At 43.7% G+C, this 7,172-nt stretch overlaps 1 pseudogene; it reads right to left on the bottom strand.

The window, feature by feature from the left end:
* Positions 1 to 6,012: 6,012 nt before the first annotated feature.
* LOC102897230 lies at positions 6,013 to 6,756 on the bottom strand (annotated as a pseudogene).
* Positions 6,757 to 7,172: the final 416 nt, after the last annotated feature.

The following is a 7,172-nucleotide window of genomic DNA, read 5'->3' as shown; positions in this document are numbered from 1 at the left end:
CAGGTTTTCCAAGATGATCAAGATTTGCATGCAGGAAGTGTGTTAGGAAGTTCTGTGATTTACTAGGAGGAATGACAGGATTCAGCATATAGTTGTACTCACAAATATAATGCATTACAGCAAGAGAATATTTTAAAGATCAGCAAAGAGAAAATGGTGCATGGGACAAGGTCTGGAGGAAATCAGGTTCAAGCTCCAAGAGTCCTCTCCCAGTAGAGTCACACAGGACTTGTGTGGCAACACATATGAAATGCTGTCAACCAGGGAAGCTCATGAGAGACTCAGTGTCCAGGGTTTTTATTGGAAGCTGGCTACACAGGTATCCTTGGTCTACCACATACCAGAATTCCAGACTACCAGAAGGAAAGCAAATGTTTAGCATAAATCACATTGTTTTTACAAGCAGTTTAGGCACTGTGAGTTGCTCTTACCAGTTTTGGAAATGGTATAAACCTGACTGAAATTTAAGTTCCCAGATACCAGCCAAAGGCCAAACTTATAAGCAAGTGTTTGGAAGGATAGCAGTCTCAGGCTGCTCTGCTGTTTTCTGCATAGGTGGAACATCACCTATGTAGAAGGAAAGGAAGAAAGACTGGATTAAGGGAAAAGTTGAACCATGAAACAGTTGCAACAAAGGCCTCAGCCAATATCACAGAGAGCTCCAGAGCTGGATGCCCTTCAAAGATGTCCTCCCCTCACACTGACCAGGCATTCAGCTGAGAGTAATTCCTAGGGAAGGAAGCAATTAAGCCCTCCACAGGCAACCTCCAAGAAAGCTGGATCGATGAGTATTTCAGTCCTGTGATCAGCACATCCCAGCATACACCTCAGAGGGCATGATGAATCGAGCACTGTTGGTTGTATAAATGGCACCATTGCTTCTTTGCTAATGGGATTGAACCACCTTGAATATATTAGAACTCTAATAGCAGAAATTCAGTTCCAGGGGGTCTAAACTCAAGTAATAATGGTATATAGGCATATAAGACAAGCTATAAGAGTATGTGGGATTTACAGAACAGAATATTTCTAAAGCATCTTGGCACATAAGGGCCCTCAGAACAGCCCTGACTTTTCTCCATAAGACCATATGGGGAACTTTACTGATAAGCCACTGACCCTGCCTAAATCCTATTACCAACCCTGCAGCCATTTAGAGGAATTCTGCATTGGACTGCTTGGCCCAGGACCAAGGAATCTGCCCCAGTAGCAGACAGTAAAAACATCCTATCTATTAAATGAGAAAGTGCCCACTTTCCAAAGAATTACACTCAATGATTTTTCAGACATTATTTTGTTTGACATCTTTCAGATCTCTTAACAGATCTTAGGACTCTGATCTCATGTAACTTCAGCATGCCACATACGGTTCTTATAATTGAGGTAAGTGAGGCTTCAGGGTTATAGGATGAGCCCAGAGTTCCACAGCCAGAAACAGATACAGGCCTGAGATCTCATGAGTCTGATCTCCAGCATCTTTCCACTACCTCACACATGTCTCCTCTGCATCATTGTCAAATCTTTCTCCTAGAAGACAGATCTAGAGCCCTGAATGTGCTTCATGGAGACTGGAAACTTTGTTTTAATGTTAAAAAAAAATTAACATTAAAAAATTCTATTTTGTTTTATTTGAGACAAAAATGCCAGAATCACTAGCAAATAAGAGACTAACAGACACAAACTTAATGAACAAGGAGATTGTGGAGGTCTGCAAATATCAATGCCTGCTTTGAGAATTTAAATATTCTACTGTTTAAGAGAGATTCTCTTGGTTTTGGAAATATTGTGAATCATTTTCTGAAAAGAGCAAAATAATGGAAGCTTTTCACCCCAAATTTCCAAGAAGTTTCATCTAAAGGCAGAAGACACTAGGGAACACCGGGTCACGTGTAGAGGCCTTTGCTGTGCCCTGGTCAGGATTCGACCCTTCCTCTTAAACATTGGCCAAGCGTTTGAGAAGCACCTACTCACTGGCAAAAGCTTCTTCCTCCCAAGGGGTCATGTGGTTAAGACAAAAGATTTGTTTCTTTTTGGTCTGACAGGTTACATTGGTCAGGAATGCACCACTTTGATAGTCAATGAACGTCGTCAGAGCCTAGAAACACAATTTGCAAAATATTAGTAAGGGTCTTTTTACCAGGGAATTTCCAGTGAAGTCAGCACATCTGTTGTCTCCCTTACTGATAACCCCACAAGAAACTCAGAGGTGCAAGATTTGTGTTTGCGTCTGTGAGATTTAAGTGAAGTAGATGCCTGTCAGCACCAGTAAAGTCAGAAAGCCGTCAGCATTTCCATTCTCAGCTTCTCATGTTCCCTCTCAGTCTTTAGCCCTTTGTAAGTCAACCATAAAAACTCACCACAAGCTGAAACTTGAGGTCATTTTTTTTTTCTAAAAAGCTAGGAATGTTTTTCTCAAATGATAGAGTTGAGATCGATGTGACCTTTCCTCATGAGGAGCAAGGAAGGAGTGTGGCTGTGAGACATACAACACAATAAAGGGTTCTGGCTCCAAGAATAAAAATTGGGTAGGGATTGTGTCCCTCAAGGATCATTTTTTTGAGTTTCACCCAGAAGATATAGAAAATTATAGGGATTCTGTAGATCCCAGAACACTCTTTTCTCCAGAAGTCTTGGAGCTATACAGAAGCAGGTAGCAGCCGACAAAGACAATCTTCAATTTAGTCGTCAAAGAATCTCCAATTTCTGTCGCATTGCTTTTGCTTATGATCAAAATTAATCTCATTTTGACTCGAATTATCTATTTGTATTTACATGCTATATTCTTTGTGGGGAGAAGGCAAAAGTTCAAGCTATAATGATTACATTTGGCAGTGAATCCTTTTAAGCAAGTTTCTTAGACACTGTTGGAATCTTCGCTGCTTTTTTGAACAAAAGAATAGCAAGGTGCAATAAGGACTCATGTGGCAAGAAGTCATGCCCTCCACAAGGTCATTTGTTCAAAGGTAAAAATGTACTAACGTGCTCAGATGTGTTCTGTTTACCTAACCATGTCCAGATGTGCCTTTTTATATTGGTAGTTGTTACCTGTGCCTCACACTCCAGGCAGATGTCTAAGGAGAGAGTGTGTGAGACTGGTGGAAGCTTCTCAAGATTTCTACAAACATCAAAGATGTCTTTATGATAGGGCTTTGCAGAGCCTTCTAGCCAAGCTGTTTGCCTATATCCTTAAAGCTAGGTGTATCATATATTTCTTACGGGAACACATATATGAGCTTGATCAGTTGCTTGTAAAGCAACGACTGGACCTATATGTTTTCATTGCACTAGGTTATGGGGTGTTAGAGTCACAAATAAACACTCTGTCCACACATCACAAAACTGAAATGCTGAATCGGGTACTATTACAAAAATCACAAGCTTTGATCATAGTACCCTGGCAGCATGTTTGTGAACGCTGAGTGAAATAGCAACTTTTAATTAGGCAACCAGCTTTTGTATAATGATGCTAAAGCATTTTACAAACTCATTCATTTCAAGAAAAGCCAGGTAATTAATAGAATTATAGATGTTTAGCGTTGTAAGGAATTTACTGAGCCTCAAGTGTTGGGACATTCTTTGAACTCGAACGACCTCCACCACCTGTTCATTTCAGCTAGCACTCCTAGGGTGAGCCCATGCATCTTCTCATCATCTGGAAGTACTCAACATCAGAATCTTAGATTCCAAAATCTAATCTCAGAAAACAACCCCACACATTTCCACTGTCTCCAGAGCTCCTTTAATTTTTTATTTTTATTTTTTACCATTCGGCTCATGGCCTTCCATGGTATCTGCGGCCTCACTGGCACTCTTTGCCTGCCCTTTGCGTTCCATGCTGACATGCTTGTAGTCTCTCCACTCCTGTCACCCCAAAGCTGTGTGCCTTGATGAGGTGACTTTGCCCATGCTGTCATTCAAGTACTCAACAAATATTTATTGGACTTCTCCTCTGTAAGAATCACTTTGCTGGTCCCTCTGTCTAGAATGTCAGCCTTTTCTCAGCCACCCCCATGGTGTTCCCTCCTTCTTGTAACTCCAAGACACAGTCTTGGAGACTGTGTCCTCTAAGGAGTGTCTCCTGACTGTCCCCCCCATTCCACTTTCCTTCCGTTATGCTCAGTCATGTGTCCCGTAACAATTTGTGTATATCCGCTTCAATGAATCATTCTATAATTGTTTCAACCTCCCCCACTAGACTAGTGCTCTCTACCTACTGTACTCACCTTTGGAGTGAGAACAAGGTAGTGGTTGAAGTTAGACAACCCATCGTCACACCCTATCTCTACTGCTTATTAGCTGTTAAGACCTTAAGCAACTAATTTATCTTCTAAGCCTCAGTTTCTTCATCTATAAAACTGGTTATTATTATGGGTTGGTTGTATGGTAAGCACTTAGCACAATGTTTTATATGCAGTAAATGCAAAATAAATACATGTCGAATAAATAAATGTCATAAGAACACCTTTCAAAGACTCCCTAAATGGAAAATATTTATCCTTTAAACACTTATAGTAACAAGAACCTCACTCTATTGTTGGATAACTCAAACTATATGGCTCGACTCACACTAGTTTTACTGACATAAATTAGCGCCCCCTGCCCCATCCCCAGTGTCCCCTGCTATGCTTGAGAATCTTGAGACTCTCCCTGGTCCTCTGTCACGTGTATCAGCAACCAGGCCCTCAAGTGTCCCTATTTTGGCCACTACTTCTGATGTAATTGGCTGTTGTGAGATGATCACTCTTGGGCAAATCTCTTCTCACTAGTGCCCAAGGCTGGCTGTTGCCACCAGCACCGTGGCCTCAGGATGGCAATCACAACCTCGCTCTGTACTGCTTTACTCCAAGTGTGGTGAGGACTTGTCCCCATAATTCCCCTCAGACATCAGAAGGCAAAATACACAAGACATCGATCAAATCTTAATGAAGCTTCAGGGACAATGAATGGGAAAGAGAACACAGAATGAGTCCAGGCCCAAGCATAAGCCCCTCCAGGAGGAAGCTTGCCATTCCTGGCAGCCCACGTGCCCCTAGGGGGTGCCTCAGGGCCTCAGGGGCACCCTTCCTGGGGTAAGTCTAACTCCAAGGCCCAGAGTTCCAATTTCCTGCCCCACCACTGACCTCCTCTGAGGACAGAGGCAGAGAGCAATTCCAGTTCCTTCAGGGGAAACCCCACCCACATAATCACACAGTGACTCATCTCCAGTGCATTTCTCCAAAGCAGTATCATTCAGTCTTGCCTGTTGCCACTTTGTTGTTAATGAAAATAGTCGTTACCGCATCTGGTTTATCAAACAATCCTAGTTCACAGGAGGGTCAAACACGAAATGATTTTATTTTTCTACGCTCGCTGCCTATAACTCTGCAGTGTTCACAATCTCCCTATTGTGTCCCCTGACAACATCTTGGGCTGATCTCTAGAGTTCCCATCGCTTCAGGGGATAAAAAGCCTAATCTAGTCTAGTCCACTTTAAAACTTCAGTCTCATTTCAATACAATGGCCATGTCTCCTCTCCCCACTCTGGCCGTCCCCGCAGTGAAGGGACTTGGAATGTATAGGGACTTACCTGCTCCTGGGAAACCCTCCTCTACTGCCTCCTCTCTTCCTCTGTGTGGACACAGAGAAGACAGACGGGAGAGACAGACAAGTGTTTCTTACATGACTGGCGTGTCAAAGGCCCCTCTGGCCAGTGCTGGCTGGCTATGGGCTCTGTCTCTATGGCAGACATCAAATCAGGCTCCCTCACTGGTGCTTATGTGAATATCCAGAGGCCCCCAAAGGGAGCCTCCCACATCATCGTTTCTACCATCTGCTCCTACCCTTGGTGATTCACCCCAGTGTTTCTTGTTACCAGGGTCCACTCTCCTGGCATCAAGTTCTCTTGGGTGGGATACTTGAGTGGAACACTGGTGAGACAACCTCAAGCCTAGCTGTCTGCCACAGTGTCCCTTTGCTTGTGTGTGTGTGTGTGTGTGTGTGTGTGTGTGTGTGTGTGTGTGTGTGTCTGATCTTATTCATTTCTCTTTGAAAATCTCCTTTTTGACTGGACTCAGACTTAGAGGTAGAAGCTCGCAGCGAGGACAGCCTACATTCCTTAGCAATCTGTTCCTGGTATTTTCCTTTGGCCTCCTTCATTCTCTTGGCCAAAAGTTTAGCATATTCCGTGGTTTCTCCTTATTTTTCTTAGTACGCTGTTTCTTCACAGCAATACTCCGACGTTTGCGTTGCAGGACATGTGGAGCAACAAGAGCTGGATCTTGGGTGCTTTGGTCCTAGGTTTCTTACCTTTTTTGTTTAGGGGCTTTTCTCACAACATATTGGCGGACATCATCTTCCTTAGAGAGACTGAAAAGTTTGTGGATTCAGCTAGCTCTTTTGGGCCCCAGGCGACGAGGTACAGTAGTATCAGTGAGACCAGGAATGTCCTTCTCCCCTTTTTTATAATGACTGAGTTGAGAACACTCAGATTGGCATCCACAATGCAACCCGGAACAGTTTTAAGCTTTCTTTCTCCAGTCCTCCTTACTCAGTAGCAGGCGGACACGCCTGTGGGTCAAGACACCCTGCTTCCTGGGGACACTGTTTGTCGTTCCCGCCACCGATTTAAGCCACATAACCCTTCCACTCTTCACCCGGAGCGTCAGCAGCAGCTTCTGTGGCCATACTCTTCTCATAAAAGGTACAAAGTTTGCATTCATAGTCGACTTCAATGTGCTTCTGGCAGCTAGTGGTTGGAAAAGAGATGTTCGGCTTCATCCTGAAGCAGCCGACCGCCTCCGAGGCATCATGATAAAAAGGGCTCACAGTGGCCCTTTGACTCACAGTAAAATCACATATCCATCACCAAAAGCTAAATGTTGGGCATGGAAGCTACTCCACTCTACCCCTTCTCTCTGTTCTGTCTTCGCCTTCCAGTTCTCCTCCACTTATTGGACAGAGGTAGATTTGCCCATTTGTGGTATAAGAAAACATTCAACTGGTGAATGAAGAGGGAGCAGGAAAAGCATCTCATCACAATGCAGCACCCCAAGGATGCAGATGACTTCCTGGAATTCTTTCCTCTTGGCTCTTGTCTGCTTATAGAGCCTGGAAGCAGGTGGCAGAAATGAAGTTTGGGGAAACAGAGCCAGTTCAAGGCACTTTTTGATAAGCCCTGAAAGAAATGTCTGATC

Source organism: Pteropus alecto, unplaced genomic scaffold (assembly GCF_000325575.1).
Source record: "Pteropus alecto unplaced genomic scaffold, ASM32557v1 scaffold3, whole genome shotgun sequence".
Taxonomy (NCBI): Eukaryota; Metazoa; Chordata; class Mammalia; order Chiroptera; family Pteropodidae; genus Pteropus; species Pteropus alecto.
This window is presented reverse-complemented; position numbering and strand designations above follow the sequence as displayed.